Raw genomic sequence first — 17,249 nt, 5'->3', positions numbered from 1 at the left:
GCAATAGCCTGTGGTTGATCTCCTGTCTGCTCTATCACCAGCCCAATCCGCATCACAGTATCCCACCACTTCAGTGCTTCCATTGCAGCCCATCCATACTCCTTGATCAGGTGAGCCGTTGAGATACATCAAGATCCTCTCCACCATGCGCCAATGATGTTCCTTAGGCACTTGCATGTGTTGACTCACCTGATTCACAGCAAAACAAATGTCAGGTCTAGTTATAGTGAGGTAAATCAATTTGCCAACTAGTTTTCTATAGAGTTTAGGATCCTGATAAGGTTTGCTGTCTTCAATCTCCCCCTCTCGTGGGACTTTGTAGCCATCCTCCATAGGCATCCTTGCTGTCTTGCCTCCATAAGCACCTGCACCTTTCAAAAGATCAAGTGTATACTTCCTTTGGGACATGAACAAACCTTCCTTGGATCTACATATCTCAATTCCAAGAAAGTATTTCATTTCTCCCAAATCTTTAATCTCAAACATGGATTTAAGAAACTCCTTGGTTGCTATGATACCTTCCTTATCACTCCCTGTGATAATGATATCATCAACATACACAAGGAGTGCAATCATACCTGAGGGAGTCGTGAGTGTGAAGAGGGTGTGATCTAGTTCAGACTTCTTGAAGCCTCGGCCATTCAGAGTAGTGCTCAACTTGTTGTACCAAGCTCTTGGTGATTGCTTCAGCCCATAGATAGCTTTCTTCAGTCTCAACACATTCCCTCTCTTCACTAAGTGTTCAAGGCCTGGAGGAGGATGCATATACACTTCATCCTCAAGTTCACCTTGTAGGAATGCATTCTTCACATCCATTTGCCATAAACCCCATCCAAGATTCACAGCCAAGCTTAGTACAATCCGGATTGTGTGTAGTTTAGCTACTGGTGCAAAGGTTTCTATGTAATCTTCTCCATAAGTTTGGGTGAAACCTCTTGCAACTAGCCTTGACTTCTTCCTCTCAACCTTTCCATCCGCTTTGTACTTGATTGTGAATATCCATCTACTAGTAACAGCCTTCTTCCCTTTTGGTAACTCACTCTCATACCATGTATCATTCTTGATCATCGCTCCTGCCTCATCTCCAACTGATTCCTTCCATTCTTTATCTTTCATTGCCTCTTCATAGCTTCTTGGGATGTGATTCTCATCCAAGTTTACCATAAAAGCGCAATGTGCTTCTGGATATTGAGCAAAGGAGCACACGGCTTGAGAAGGATGCTCCACAGCTTGGGCATTGTAGTACACTCTCGTGTTTATGAGTTTTTAGAGAGAACTACTCTGGTTGGATGTGTGACTGTGGATACACTCCAATGGAGTTAGATGAGACTTGTTCTTGGTGATTTGATAAGAGATTGAGAAGAGAGTGTATGCGTGAGTGTATGAGTGGTTTTGAGATTAGGGAGACTAAGAGATTAGGAGAATAAAAGACTAAGAACAGAACTGGATCTTATTAGTAACCAGAACAATGAAGTGGAGAGGGGAAATCCCCCTTACTCCCTTAGTGTTTACAATCCGACATTAGCAAGCTTATATATGAGCTTTACTCATTGCACAAATCATAAACCCTAAGCTACAGATAAGACATGAAGGGTGGAGATGCTTTAATTTGAATTGGACGCTCAGGATCAGGTCTTGTGGTCTTTGCAAAGTGTTGGAACCGCCTGATTGGTTAAGTGAAAGCCTTGGCTGGAAATGCTCCTCATTGGCTCATGTATCTGCCCTCTTCTTTGGCCAGATACATAGTCAAGCCTTGCTCTTCCTTTCCAGCTATAGCCAGCCTGTCTTGGACTGCCACAGCCTATCACAAACCAGGCGCCAATCTCCTTTGCACACACAGCCTTCTTCTTTGTCTTCTTCTCTTAAGAGTCTCTTTTGTCTTCTTCTCTTAAGAACTGACTTGTGCCCTATTTTTGCACCAACTCTAAATAAGCTCAGATGGTCGAGATACAAACTTTTGGGTCGGCTTGGTCCGTACGGATCCGTACGGTCCGTACACTTCCGTAACAACTCCGTACGGCCACGCCCTAAGTTTGCCCACTCGACCATACACCTCCAAACTCCTTCCATGCCTTCTTAAGATCAGTCTCAGCCATTCTTGGACTTGACTTCACCCATGATAGATGCTTCAAGACACTCCTGAAGCTTTGCTGAACTCTTCTCAAGGTCTTCAAGGGCTTGCCCTATTTATGAACAAGCTCCATTCTTCTCTTCAGTTCAACACTCCCCCTCAAGCTTAACTCTAGGAGATCCTGAGTTAAGCTTGGAACCATGAAGAGCTTCCTCATTAAAAACCTCACCAAGGAAAACCCTTTGGGACAAAACCTTGATGAGGGAAAAAGAGTAAAGCCTCCACGGCCTAGGGATTGGCCAGTGAGTCTTTGTGCCTTACCAACAATGTAAGGGACACAAAGACTCTGGATCATGGCCTCTTCTTGTGATGCAAGGTTGATCACATCTTCCCTTGCTCATCACCCTTCATCTTGTACTCTTCTCACGGTCTGACCTTCTTCTAGCTTCATATGGAACCATCAGATCATACTCTAATGAGATCCTAGGACCCTTCTCTGGATGGTTTGGATAGATCCTTGCATAAACGAATCAAAGACTCAAGTTTATCAAGGCTGTGGATCGATTGGTGACACAAGAGGCTGCGGAAAGGCTCCTTGATACTCCTAGGCTTAGATCGGATATGACACACCTCTCTAAAGCCCTTGGGCGTTGGATATTACACACCAACAGACTGGATACTACACACCAGACACTCTCTTAACTCGTGAAAGCAAGGGAGAAGAAAACACAAGGTTTAAACAAAAGATAACTTAGATTAGAATGAGGGTTTGTGATACACTTAAATAGAGAGATCCTTGTACATGCACAAGGTCTCGAAAACATAAGAAAACTTAAAGAAAAAGGCTCCACACGGTTTCAAAGTAATAACACAACACTTAGACTAAAACATAATATAAGATAAATGATGAAGTCGGTCCAAGATGCCTTAGGCCGAGTTGCATCCAAGATACATCAACTAGGAATGTGTAAGTGAACTTGATACCTCATTAAAAACCTTGATTAGAAAACCCAGTGGGACAAAACTAATCAAGGGAAAAAGAGTATACCAAGCCACTTGCCTAGATGATGATCAGCTTGATGGTAAGATCACATGAATGGTGATGAGTGTGTCTTGGTGGCTCAAGCTTCTACCAAGACAGTCTTCTTGCTTCTTAGAGATCTTCAGTATGTTTCCAACGGCTTCCTTGAGTCTCCTTGTCATTGCACGAGTGATAGGACCTGTGGGAATGGCTAGGACAGCTTCCTCTTCAGCTAGTGTATCTTCAGTCTCTCCTTCTTCATCTTTATCAACTAGCTGGTCCATGATCATATCATCCCCTCCCACTTGAAAAGGATTTGTCCTCAAATCTGGCTCATCTGCAATAAAAGGGATCAAGTCAGTAACATTGAAGCTATTACTCACATCATACTTACCTTGCAAATCCAGTTTGTAGGCATTGTTGCTGATCTTCCTTATGACCTTAAAAGGTCCATCAATCCGCGGCATCAGCTTGGACTTCCTTTCATTGGGAAACCTCTCTTTCCTTAGGTGAATCCAAACCTGATCACCCACTTCAAAGACCATCTCACGCCTTCCTTTGTTAGCATGCTTAACATACTGTTTGGTTGTTGCCTCAATGTTGAGCCTAGCCTGCTCGTGGAGTTGTTTCACCATCTCTGCCTTCTTTTTGCCATCAACGCTGACCCTTTCACACTCAGGTAAAGGAATTAAATCTAAAGGAGAGTTGGGATTGAACCCATAAACTATCTCAAAAGGAGAAAACTTAGAAGTAGAATGCACAGCATGATTATATGCAAATTCACAATGAGGCAAATAGTCTTCCCATGATTTCAAGTTTTTTTTTATGAATGCACGCAAGAGTGTTCCAAGAGTCCTATTAACTACTTCAGTTTGTCCATCAGTTTGTGGATGACAGGTAGTAGAAAACAAGAGTTTAGTACCTAGCTTAGACCAAAGAGTCTTCCAAAAATAACTAAGAAACTTAGTATCTCTATCAGAAACAATAGTCTTAGGCATGCCATGTATGCGCACAATCTCTTTAAAGAACAAGTTAGCAACATGCAATGCATCATCAGTTTTGTGACAAGCTATGAAATGTGCCATCTTTGAGAACCTATCCACAACCACAAAGATAGAATCCTTTCCAGTCCTAGTTCTAGGCAAGCCAACAATGAAATCCATAGATATGTCATTCCAAGGATGATAAGGTATAGGGAGAGGAGTATACAAACCGTGAGACTGAACCTTAGACTTAGCTTGTTTGCAAGTTGCACATCTCTCACATAGTTTCTCCACATCTCTTTTCATCCGAGGCCAAAAGAAATGATCCTGCAAAGTTTTAAGAGTCTTTGCAATACCAAAGTGACCCATGAGACTTCCTCCATGAGATTCCCTAACAAACAAGTCTCTTAAAGAACAGTTAGGCACACACAATCGATTATCATAGAAAAGAAAACCATCATGCCTAAAGTAGTGTCCCTCAGCAAATTTCTCACAAGAGTTGTAAGCTTCTTTAAAATCAGGATCATTCTCATACATTCCTTTAATCTGCTCAAATCCTAATAGCTTAGCATCAAGAGTGTTCAAGAGAACATACCTTCTGGATAGTGCATCAGCAACTATGTTTTCCTTACCTTGTTTATACTTGATGACATAAGGAAATGTCTCAATGAACTCAACCCACCTTGCGTGTCTCTTGCTGAGTTTGTGCTGTCCTTTGAGGTATTTGAGAGACTCATGATCTGTGTGTATGACGAACTCTTTAGGCCAGAGGTAGTGTTGCCAAGTCTGCAAGGCTCTCACCAAGGCATATAGTTCTTTATCATAAGTTGCATAGTTGAGGGTAGCTCCTCCAAGCTTCTCACTGAAGTATGCAATGGGTCTCTTCTCCTGCATCAATACAGCACCAATTCCAATTCCTGAAGCATCACATTCTATTTCAAAAGTTTTATTAAAATCAGGAAGTATAAGAAGAGGGGCATTAGTAAGCTTCTCTTTTAGGCATTGAAAGGCAAGTTCTTGTGCTTCTCCCCACTTGAATCCGACTTCTTTCTTGATTACTTCAGTCAAGGGAGATGCTATAGTGCTGAAGTCTTTCACAAAGCGCCTATAGAAACCAGCAAGTCCATGGAAGCTCCTCACTTCACTCACTGTCTTAGGAATTGGCCATTCTCGTATAGCTCTTACTTTCTCCGGATCAACTTTAACCCCATCTGCACCCACAATAAAGCCTAAAAAGACCAAGTGATCCGTTCCAAAAGTACACTTCTTAAGGTTAGCAAAAAGAGATTCCTTTCTAAGCACATCAAGAACAGCTCTAAGATGTTCTATATGATCATTAAAGCTCTTACTGTATACAAGGATGTCATCAAAGTATACCACAACAAATATGCCAATGAATGATCTAAGAACATGATTCATTAATCTCATGAATGTACTAGGTGCATTGGTTAATCCAAATGGCATGACTAACCACTCATATAGACCATGTTTAGTTTTGAATGCAGTTTTCCATTCATCTCCTTCTTTCATCCTAATCTGATGGTATCCACTTTTCAAATCAATCTTAGAGAATATACAAGAACCATGCAATTCATCAAGCATATCATCTAATCTAGGAATAGGATGGCGATACTTTACAGTGATATTGTTGATGGCTCTGCAATCAACACACATGCGCCAGCTCCCATCTTTCTTGGGCACAAGTAGCACTGGAACAGCACAAGGACTCATGCTCTCTCGGATATGCCCTTTCTCCATCAGTTCCTCCACTTGCCTTTGTAGTTCTTTGGTCTCCACCGGATTGGTTCTGTATGCTGGCCTATTGGGAAGTGTAGAACCGGGCACAAAATCAATTTGGTGCTCAATCCCTCGCACTGGTGGTAGTCCATTGGGACTATCTTCTGGAAAAACATCTTGATATTTCTGTAAAAGATTGACAAGTTCACTCGGATACTCCGGTGCAATGTTAGTAGTAGTCAAGAGGGATTCCTTATAGATAAACAAAAGAATAGGAAGGTTAGAGCAGAGAGATCTTTTAACATCACCAGACTTGGCATAGAAGTTTAGTTGCTTTGTTGATTCAGCGGGAAGATCTATCTCTTTCTTCTTTTGTAGCTGAAGCTGATCAACCTGAACTTCCTTAGGAGTCATAGGCACAAGAACTGTCTTTCTCCCTTTAAACTCAAAGGTGTGCTTGTTGGCATACCCATCATGTATCACACGTCTATCTGATTGCCACGGCCTTCCAAGGAGAATGTGTCCAGCTTCCATAGGCAACACATCACAAAGAATCTCATCTTCATATTTTCCAATGGCTAAGGGAACCATAACCTGAGTAGATACTCTCATCTCGCCCTCTTCATTGAGCCATTGGAGCCTATATGGTTTAGGATGCTTCTGGACCTTCAAACCCAACTTTTTAACCATAGTCTCACTCGCAACGTTGACACAACTGCCTCCATCCACAATAAGACTACAGACCTTTCCTTGCACTAGACATCTAGTATAGAAGAGATTCTCTCTTTGCTCCATTTCTTCGGTCTTGCTTTGAAGACTCAAGGTTCTTCTAGCAACTAGCAACCTTCCAGCGACCGGGTTGGCAACATACTCCTCTTCTGAACTGTGATCTTCTTCGGCCTCTGTCTCCTCATCAGTAGATTCATATTCTCCATTGGCATGAAGGATCATCACACGTTTGTTGGTACACTCATTAGCATAGTGCCCACGTCCTTGGCACTTAAAACACTTCACATCTCTTGCACGCGAGCTTGTAGCTTCCACTTTCCCCTTATCTTTGTTGTAGATGCTACTAGACTTGGCTTCTTCTTTTGGCTGTGGCTTGCTCTCCTTTTGATAGCTCGGTTTATCATCCTTAGAGGTCTGGTATCTATTGGAACCATAGCTGCCACGCGCATGACTTCTTCTCTTAACTTGTTGCTCCACCAAGATAGCTTTGTGTAGCATCTCCTCTATTTCCAAGTAGTGTTGCATCTCCACTCTATCTTGTATTTCACGGTTGAGTCCACCAAGAAACCGTGCCATGGTAGCTTCACTGTCCTCAGATACACAAGCTCTTAGCATAAGCAACTCCATCTCTTGAAAGTATTCCTCTACAGACTTTGTTCCTTGTGTGAGCAGTCTCAGCTTTTGATGGAGATCACGGTGATAATGACTTGGTACAAACCTCTTGCGCATCACAGCTTTCATCTCTGCCCATGTTTCAATGGGAAATTCACCATTGCGCCTCTTGTTTGTAACCAACTGATCCCACCAACTCAATGCATAGTCATTGAACTCGGTAGCAGCTACTTGAATCTTCTTAGTCTCTGAGTAATGCTGACAGTTGAAAACGAGTTCGATCTTCTTCTCCCACTCAAGATAGGCATCTGGATCAGCTTTACCATGGAAAGGAGGGATCTTAAGCTTTAACCCTGATAGCTCATTGCGTCTATGCCTCCGGCCCTCATGATCACGTCGAGATCTTCTACTGCTACGTCTTGAACCGGAGCTATGGCTACTTCTCTCATAGAAGTTATCAGTCTCTTCTGATCCAGCATGCTCACGCTGACCTTGTCTGTTTCTTCTTGGCTCATGTCTTGAACCAGATGCTTGTCCTTGCCCATCATGCGGTCTCTGATCATACTTCTCTTCTAGTAACTTCACCATCGCTTCCATCACTTGTTTGGTGATTGCTTCTTGCAGCAATCTATTCCTTCGCACAAAGGTTTCATCATCCTCCTCAGATCCCATGGCTTCCTGATACACGAAAAACTTGAACCAGTAAGTAGTTCAAAAGAATTCAGAACTCAAGATTCAAATAAAGAAACAAAGTATTCAAACAAAGCGGCAAATGAAGATACTTGATCAACACGCGACGATTTGAATTCTATCTTTTCGAAATTGAAACAATAACAGATCAGATTCAACGGATGATGAAATGAGATAATCAAATCCTGATCTATGATTCTAACAACAGATCGAGTCACACAATCACAAGAAACTTTCGAATCAAGTAAAACGATAACGTAATCGACAAGAATGTGAAAAGGTTTTGTTCAAAACTTGATCGAAATTCTTAGATCTATCAATATGAGATACGAAACAGTCAGATCTAGCAATCCTGATAATGAAACAAGCAGATCAAATGAGAATAAACACACAAGAACCGATTGATCAACAAAATATGAATCGACAAAAAGTAGATCTAAGAAGTCGCAAAAGAGAAATCGAAACTCCCCTTCCAGAGTGCTCTGATACCACTTAATGAGATCCTAGGACCCTTCTCTGGATGGTTTGGATAGATCCTTGCATAAACGAATCAAAGACTCAAGTTTATCAAGGCTGTGGATCGATTGGTGACACAAGAGGCTGCGGAAAGGCTCCTTGATACTCCTAGGCTTAGATCGGATATGACACACCTCTCTAAAGCCCTTGGGCGTTGGATATTACACACCAACAGACTGGATACTACACACCAGACACTCTCTTAACTCGTGAAAGCAAGGGAGAAGAAAACACAAGGTTTAAACAAAAGATAACTTAGATTAGAATGAGGGTTTGTGATACACTTAAATAGAGAGATCCTTGTACATGCACAAGGTCTCGAAAACATAAGAAAACTTAAAGAAAAAGGCTCCACACGGTTTCAAAGTAATAACACAACACTTAGACTAAAACATAATATAAGATAAATGATGAAGTCGGTCCAAGATGCCTTAGGCCGAGTTGCATCCAAGATACATCAACTAGGAATGTGTAAGTGAACTTGATACCTCATTAAAAACCTTGATTAGAAAACCCAGTGGGACAAAACTAATCAAGGGAAAAAGAGTATACCAAGCCACTTGCCTAGATGATGATCAGCTTGATGGTAAGATCACATGAATGGTGATGAGTGTGTCTTGGTGGCTCAAGCTTCTACCAAGACAGTCTTCTTGCTTCTTAGAGATCTTCAGTATGTTTCCAACGGCTTCCTTGAGTCTCCTTGTCATTGCACGAGTGATAGGACCTGTGGGAATGGCTAGGACAGCTTCCTCTTCAGCTAATGTATCTTCAGTCTCTCCTTCTTCATCTTTATCAACTAGCTGGTCCATGATCATATCATACTCGCACCAAGAGTATCAAGAACTTGTGGAGCCTTGGCTGCTTCTCCTTCTAGAGTCTCCACCTAGTTCTAAAGCTTCATGATCGGATGGTTCAGTCTGTAGTATCAAGGCTGCTCTGCTTTGGCCGCCTTGGTGATTGCTTCACCATCCTCCATCTTGCTTCACAAACCAGTCTGCTCCTCTTCTTGATTAACCGCCAAGTGCTCTCATCAAGAAGCCTTCTCAACACTCCCCCTCAAGCTTGACCATGTGGAACAAGTCAAGCTTGGAAGGATAGCTTCTTGATTCTCCACATTTGCTCACTGCCGTCCACCTTCTTGAACCGGCACCTTTGTGATCATTTGAAGTCTTCTCAACACTCCCCCTCAAGCTTGACCATGTGGAACAAGTCAAGCTTGGGAGAGAAGCTTCATGATCACACCATCAGACCCTTGCAGCACCTTCTGAACTCGCCATCTCCATGGAATGCTTGTGGAACCTTCAGCTCCCTCTTCAGACTGCTCACACTGGAAGCCGCCTTGATAGAGTAGCTCCATCATCTTCACACAGCCGAGAGTGCTCTGAACACTCCCTTGTTCTTCCCACAGCCGGATGACTCCTTTCCATCAGTTGCTTGCCATGGTCTTCCTTCTTTGCTCACTTAACTCCCCTCCTCAAGCTTGGATAGAATGAGGGTCCAAGCTTGGAAGTGAGCAGCCGTGAGTCTTCACTAACCAGTGGCACATCACCACTTCAGTAACCGCTCTCCATTGCTCATGACAATGGGCAATGCCTTCCGCTTTCTCTTGGATTGGTGATGAACTAAGAACACTTCTTGTATACCTGAAACACCACTCAAACTCCAGAGAAGATTAGACATAGGTGCATTGGCTCAGTCCTTGATTCCACATCAAGCTTGAACCCAATGACTCACTAAAGCAATGCAAGATCAAACAAGACACCCAAGTTTCAAATCATTGCAAGCTAATCTCTCTAAGTACTAGCATGATCCTACAGATTCATTGCGAGATACTTAGGAATATCTTGACAGCCCCTTACTCAGCTACTAGACATGAATCTAGTGCCTCAGTGTAAGGTAACTCCAAGACCAAATGCACTAGCTTTCAGTCGGTTTCTATATATGTGTTGGAATGAAGAAGTAAGAAGCTGGAGTTGATGAAGAGACCAAGCTTCAAGAGCAAGCAAATCCGGAACAAGCAGATTTGAATCTGTCCGTACAGTTTTGGCTTGCAAGTAACCAAACCTAACCTAGAGTGTCTTGGAAGTCAAGGCAAGTGGGGAACTCGTCCAGCTGAGCTTTCTGAAGCATATTTGAAGTTTAAACTAAGTATGAGACCGTTGGAGAGAGATCTGGCAAGTTGGAGAATTAATTAAGATAAAAGTCACATGTGCATAAGGAGATGAACCTGCTGTCACTTTCACCCAACCAGACTGTGCCCATCTCTCTCTCCTGTCACTCTCTACCCCCTCTGGTCGAGATTCTCCTTGGCTGCATCCTCCTGGCTCCATCAGAAACCCTACAATAATATTAGTTTAGTAAATCTGTACTTTAACAATTGTTTAATCACTTGCAACTTGTAATCTGGCTATAAAGCCACCCCATTGTAACCATTACGAAATTAAGCTGAATGGGGGAGTTTCCCCTTTCTTCTTCACCATTCTCAAGTCTCTTATACTCTCCCTAATCTCTGGTTACAAGAATCTCTCTCATACTCTCTCAAATCTCACTTAATCTCTCTTTTGCTCCATTGCAGTCTCTTTAATTCTCACTTACTCTCTTCACTCTGTTCTCTTTCAATCCGACCACTCTCTGTTCTAAACAACACTCACACACCATAATCTGTCTATTCTCACATGGTATCAGAGCACCAAGCTCCTGAGAATCCATAAAGCTTCCGCAAATCTGTTACAGTTCATACTTCTCTTCAAAAATCTCTGTTTCTGTTCATCCTTGTATCCTCTGGTCTAAAGCTTTTCCAGGAGGGAAGAGACTCACCAGAACTCAAGATAAAGGAGGTCTTTAGTATCGGAAACTCAAAGCTTCCACAATTCAAGCATAGGCTCATCCTCATTGTTATTTCAAATCATTGGAGAGTTTCTGTCCAGCCAGCTGTTCAATCTCTTCAAGAGGAAGAAGACTAAACATGGCGTGTCCAGAGACTTCCCAAGGTCTATCATCCTTTCTCCTGTTCAGCCTGAAGAGATCTCTTGGAGAAAGAAGGTTTTGGAGCTGTTTGGCAAGCAATGCTCCAAACCAAGTCTGTACAAGTGATTTTCAAGTTCTTCCCAAAATGGAGTCTCTCACTGTGTGCCAGAAGGTGGCGCCTGGTAATCAGGAAGAAAAGAGGGGTCTTAAGCATGAGTGGTCTAAAGGGAAGGCACACACAAGGAAATGGCGTGGGGTAGAGATCCCAAACTCCAAATCTGTCAAGTTCAAGTGAACAGTGTGCCTTGGAGGTTCAAGGAACCAGCTCAGGTTCCTTGTTTGTAAGTTAACCTCCTACCTTTAATAAGAGCTTGAGTAGTTATGTCTGGTTGTGTTGAGTGGTGTGTTTGGTATCCTTGGGACAGGTTCAAGTTGCTAGAGTTGTTGAACCTAGTTTCTGTCCCATGATACTTAAATTGTGTGTGTTGCTCTGTTTCTTAAATTATTTCTAGGAGTTGTCTAGCATGGTATTGTCTAGTTCCTGTCCTAGATTAATTGTTTCTGTTTGTATTGTGCTAGGCGATTTGTTTAGCTACTGTCATTGTCTTGTTGCATTGATAAAGGTCTAGGAGAGCCTCCTGATCTTGTATTGCATTATATATATTGTTCAAGATGATTAGATGAGTTGTTTAGTCTCTGTTTTTTCTTTAAAATTCATAAAAAGAGCCTAATTGCCTTGTTATTGATGAGTTATCATACCTGAGCAGTTAGTGATGTTAGTATGCATGGAGTTGAACTGAATGAGTTGTTTAGATTCTGTTCATTGCATATTTCTTTTTAAAACATTGGGATCAGACTTGGTGAATTATCAAGGGCTGATCCTAGTGTGTGTGGTCTGATTCTTGCTGGAGTTTGAGTGATGTTTCAGGTACACAAGAGGTGATCTCTGTCCATCATCAAACTAAGACAAAGAAGAAGGCATTGCCCACGTTTTTTTCAGAGCCTCCCAAGATGGATATTCCTGAACCGTGGAGATTGCCCAGTCCCAAATCCTATCTATGTGTCTGCCCATTTCCTACCCTGAAGATAGAAAGGATGTTGGAGAATTGGAGAAACTGCTCAGAAGTGACTTACCTGATGCCAAGAGGATGTACAGGAGGTGCACTCAAGAGAAAAGGCCATCACTAAGCCAAGAGTGGCCGGTGGTCAGAGGCATGGATCAAGGTGTTTAGTCCTGACCATGTAAAGATACCTTGTGAGTAGAACCAGTTGGCTTAAGCGCAGGCGTAGGAGCTGTTGTGCTCCTGGTTCAAGAGACTCATAAGGAAGGTCATCACCTAAGTCATGGGGAGACTGGTGGCCCAAAGACATTAGAGCTGAAGGAAAATGGTGATCCAGTTGGCTTAAGCGCAGATGTTGGTATTGTTGTGCTCCTGGAAGATAGTGAACTGGTTGGCTTAAGCGCAGATGTTGGTATTGTTGTGCTCCCAGTTTCAAAACTCATTGAAGCTCACATTCAAGCTTGTCCCTATACTCAGCCAAGCTTGAGGAGGGGAATCAGTGAGCTACCAGAAGATCCATGAAGCTCCTAAGTGTCTCTTTTCCTCATAGAAGGCCAGCAACATCTATGTGTCAAAATAGATGATCAAGAAGAAGAGGTTGCATGGCGATTTAATAAGGAGGGGCCTAAGTGATCAGTCTGAAGAAGCTGGCACACCCCACCACTCTGACCAGCTATATTCAAGGACTCAAGGAGTATTCAATCAGGGAAATTATTGGCTAAGCAATCACATGATGGTGGCAAATTATGGAGTTGAAAAGTGCTGAGCTTCCCTACATGCTGAAACTTCAAGAGAAAAATGCAAAGGCTGGTTGAGAGAAGGAATGGCGTGGAGGATTCAAGTGCTTAGCAATCCTCACCAACATTCAACAAACTGATGCAAGGGAAGTACCTAAAACCATTATTATTCTTATGTGTGAATAGGTTTGCCCCTTGAGAATTGATACATGCATTTTTTTGGATGATTGAATCAGGTACCTATTGAGCTCATGAACAAAGAAAAGCTTTGTCTCAACTCCTAAATGGAGGCAAGAAGCAAGAAGAAAGGGGGAGACAAGCTCAGGTCATAAGAAGAAGCTCAAAGGTGATTTGACGGTAAAGCAACTGGCGCCAATCCAAGTCGTTCATTGCCTCACCTCTGATCAAAAGTGGAGTTTGCAAGTGGTGGATTCACTCTTGCATTACTCAGTACCAACCGGATCAAAGAAGCTCAGTTCCAAGTGTGTGATTGAGCTTCCATAATCCGGACTGTGTCTTACCAAGTGGGGATTCAATTGGAGTCCACTCCTGACCATTCTTATAAAAGGGAAGCACCTTAAACTCATCTCAATACATTCATGATTGTCCTTATACTTAAACTATTATTGAGTTTGATGTGATGAGTGCATTTCCTTAAGAACTGATGCACTTTTGAAATGATGTATCAGGTACCAAAATAAGCTTGAGCCTCACTGAAGATGATGATGATGATCCGGTCATGTCCTAGCCTTTCTAAGATGGCCAAAGAAGTCAGTTGAGAGGGGGAGACCCTAACCGAGTCTATGGTTCCATGAAGAGGTCAAGCCAAGTTCTAAAGAACAAGTAACTTTGCTGGGGGTTCATAGAAGATGGTCTGGTCGTTTCCTTGCCTTCCTAAGGTGGCTTGAAGCCAGTTGAGAGGGGGAGACCCTAAACCGGCCACAAAATGATCCAGCCGGCTAGTTGTGCTCAAGGATAGCAAGTTATGGTGATTCATACTTGCTATACCTATTAGGCCACGATCCAGAGCCTAAGGACTCCACCATGATGAATCTGAAGTTCCTTAGGCTCACTGGCCAATCCCTAAGCTTTGTGGAAACTCCACTCTTTTTCCCTTAGCAAGTTTTGTCCCAATGGGTTTTCTTGCTAAGGTTTTTAATGAGGGAGCTTCTTCAAGGTTCCAAGCTTGTCCAAGGATCTCCTATGGTCAAGCTTGAGGGAGAGTGTTGGAATGAAGAAGTAAGAAGCTGGAGTTGATGAAGAGACCAAGCTTCAAGAGCAAGCAAATCCGGAACAAGCAGATTTGAATCTGTCCGTACAGTTTTGGCTTGCAAGTAACCAAACCTAACCTAGAGTGTCTTGGAAGTCAAGGCAAGTGGGGAACTCGTCCAGCTGAGCTTTCTGAAGCATATTTGAAGTTTAAACTAAGTATGAGACCGTTGGAGAGAGATCTGGCAAGTTGGAGAATTAATTAAGATAAAAGTCACATGTGCATAAGGAGATGAACCTGCTGTCACTTTCACCCAACCAGACTGTGCCCATCTCTCTCTCCTGTCACTCTCTACCCCCTCTGGTCGAGATTCTCCTTGGCTGCATCCTCCTGGCTCCATCAGAAACCCTACAATAATATTAGTTTAGTAAATCTGTACTTTAACAATTGTTTAATCACTTGCAACTTGTAATCTGGCTATAAAGCCACCCCATTGTAACCATTACGAAATTAAGCTGAATGGGGAGTTTCCCCTTTCTTCTTCACCATTCTCAAGTCTCTTATACTCTCCCTAATCTCTGGTTACAAGAATCTCTCTCATACTCTCTCAAATCTCACTTAATCTCTCTTTTGCTCCATTGCAGTCTCTTTAATTCTCACTTACTCTCTTCACTCTGTTCTCTTTCAATCCGACCACTCTCTGTTCTAAACAACACTCACACACCATAATCTGTCTATTCTCACAATATGTATGCGAGCAGATTCAATCAACCACACAAGCAACATTATGAACCGGAGCTAAGCCTTTTAAACAATCTCAATCAACTCAACAAGTCTCTTTAAGCATCCTGGGATAGATTCTAAATTCATTTCATTTCATTTAGCAATCTTTAAACAATCCTCAGGTTTTCAATCACATCACAACACACAACCAGATTTTATCACAAGCTCATTATCATTTAAGGTTTAAAGGATCGCTTACTATCAAGGAACCAGGTTGGTCCTTGTATCACTCTCGGATGGTAAGCTCATGACTTTGAGGATATGTGAGTCTGGATCGTTACCCATCTCCTTCTCCTTCAGTTCATGACTTCCTCCTTGTTTCTCATACTCACAAACCCCTCCTTTCTTCAAGCCCTCTACTTGCCATCTTCTGGATAGCTTTCTCTTCACACCAGATGAGGAACAGCCTTTGGACAAGGCGCCATGGACAAGGTTCGCGAGGCCTCTCCACACACCTTTGCTTCCAACAAGAGTCTTCATCAGGTACAGGTTGAACTGGCTGAGAGATAAGGAGTAACACGCCATGCTTCAGTCTTCTTCTTCTTGAAGTAACCAGAACCGCAAGTACATGTCTTCTAGGCTTTGATTTGAGCTGAGGTGAGAGCAAGTGATTTGCGGAAGCTACAGCTCAGGTTCTGATGAACCTGGCTCTGATACCATATGAGTTTTTAGAGAGAACTACTCTGGTTGGATGTGTGACTGTGGATACACTCCAATGGAGTTAGATGAGACTTGTTCTTGGTGATTTGATAAGAGATTGAGAAGAGAGTGTATGCGTGAGTGTATGAGTGGTTTTGAGATTAGGGAGACTAAGAGATTAGGAGAATAAAAGACTAAGAACAGAACTGGATCTTATTAGTAACCAGAACAATGAAGTGGAGAGGGGAAATCCCCCTTACTCCCTTAGTGTTTACAATCCGACATTAGCAAGCTTATATATGAGCTTTACTCATTGCACAAATCATAAACCCTAAGCTACAGATAAGACATGAAGGGTGGAGATGCTTTAATTTGAATTGGACGCTCAGGATCAGGTCTTGTGGTCTTTGCAAAGTGTTGGAACCGCCTGATTGGTTAAGTGAAAGCCTTGGCTGGAAATGCTCCTCATTGGCTCATGTATCTGCCCTCTTCTTTGGCCAGATACATAGTCAAGCCTTGCTCTTCCTTTCCAGCTATAGCCAGCCTGTCTTGGACTGCCACAGCCTATCACAAACCAGGCGCCAATCTCCTTTGCACACACAGCCTTCTTCTTTGTCTTCTTCTCTTAAGAGTCTCTTTTGTCTTCTTCTCTTAAGAACTGACCTGTGCCCTATTTTTGCACCAACTCTAAATAAGCTCAGATGGTCGAGATACAAACTTTTGGGTCGGCTTGGTCCGTACGGATCCGTACGGTCCGTACACTTCCGTACCAACTCCGTACGGCCACGCCCTAAGTTTGCCCACTCGACCATACACCTCCAAACTCCTTCCATGCCTTCTTAAGATCAGTCTCAGGCATTCTTGGACTTGACTTCACCCATGATAGATGCTTCAAGACACTCCTGAAGCTTTGCTGAACTCTTCTCAAGGTCTTCAAGGGCTTGCCCTATTTATGAACAAGCTCCATTCTTCTCTTCAGTTCAACAGTGTTTACCCAACTGGAAGGATCCTTCCTTATCCTTGTACTCCTTCTTAGTGGCTGCACAACCGGTTCTTCTTCCTGTTTTTCTTCTACCACTTCATCTTGAGAAGGTGTTTGTGTCACACCATGATCATGTCCATGACCATCCGAGCCTATGCTCTCTTCTCCTTCATTCTCTACTCCTCCTTCATCTTGGTTGGCCTCTTGCATAGGCTCCTCATGCTCCTCTCCTCCCTCATGATCAAGGTGGGATGGTGATCCAACTTCAGGAGGTGTAGTTGCGTGATTCCTCGGATCCTGGGATGTACTGATTCCAAGACCTTCAAGGATGATCCGCAAGGTGGTGGCCTTGTCTGATGTTAAGTCCTTCAGGTCTTCTTGATTCTTTTCTTCATAGTATCCTCTATCTTCCAAGAACTTCACATCTCTAGATACAAGAACTCTCCTTGCAATAGGATCGTAGCATTTGTATCCTTTCTGTGTAGCTGAGTATCCTATGAACACAGCCTTA

General features: G+C 42.8%; 1 long non-coding RNA gene and 1 pseudogene across 1 annotated transcript; both read right to left on the bottom strand.

Annotated features, from left to right (window-relative positions):
* Positions 1-3,217: 3,217 nt before the first annotated feature.
* On the bottom strand, positions 3,218-8,492 carry LOC117130588 (annotated as a pseudogene).
* A 1,292-nt stretch (positions 8,493-9,784) lies between these two features.
* Positions 9,785-16,759, bottom strand: LOC117130589. The gene is made up of 2 exons (XR_004453928.1): positions 10,587-16,759; positions 9,785-10,480 (listed from the first exon to the last, which is right to left on the bottom strand). It is a non-coding gene; the product is annotated as an uncharacterized LOC117130589 (long non-coding RNA).
* Between the last annotated feature and the right edge of the window lie 490 nt (positions 16,760-17,249).

The sequence above is a fragment of the Brassica rapa genome, unplaced genomic scaffold (assembly GCF_000309985.2).
Source record: "Brassica rapa cultivar Chiifu-401-42 unplaced genomic scaffold, CAAS_Brap_v3.01 Scaffold0574, whole genome shotgun sequence".
In the NCBI taxonomy this organism is placed as follows: Eukaryota; Viridiplantae; Streptophyta; class Magnoliopsida; order Brassicales; family Brassicaceae; genus Brassica; species Brassica rapa.
The sequence above is the reverse complement of the archived record's forward strand: the minus strand, read 5'-3'. Positions and strand labels throughout refer to the sequence as shown.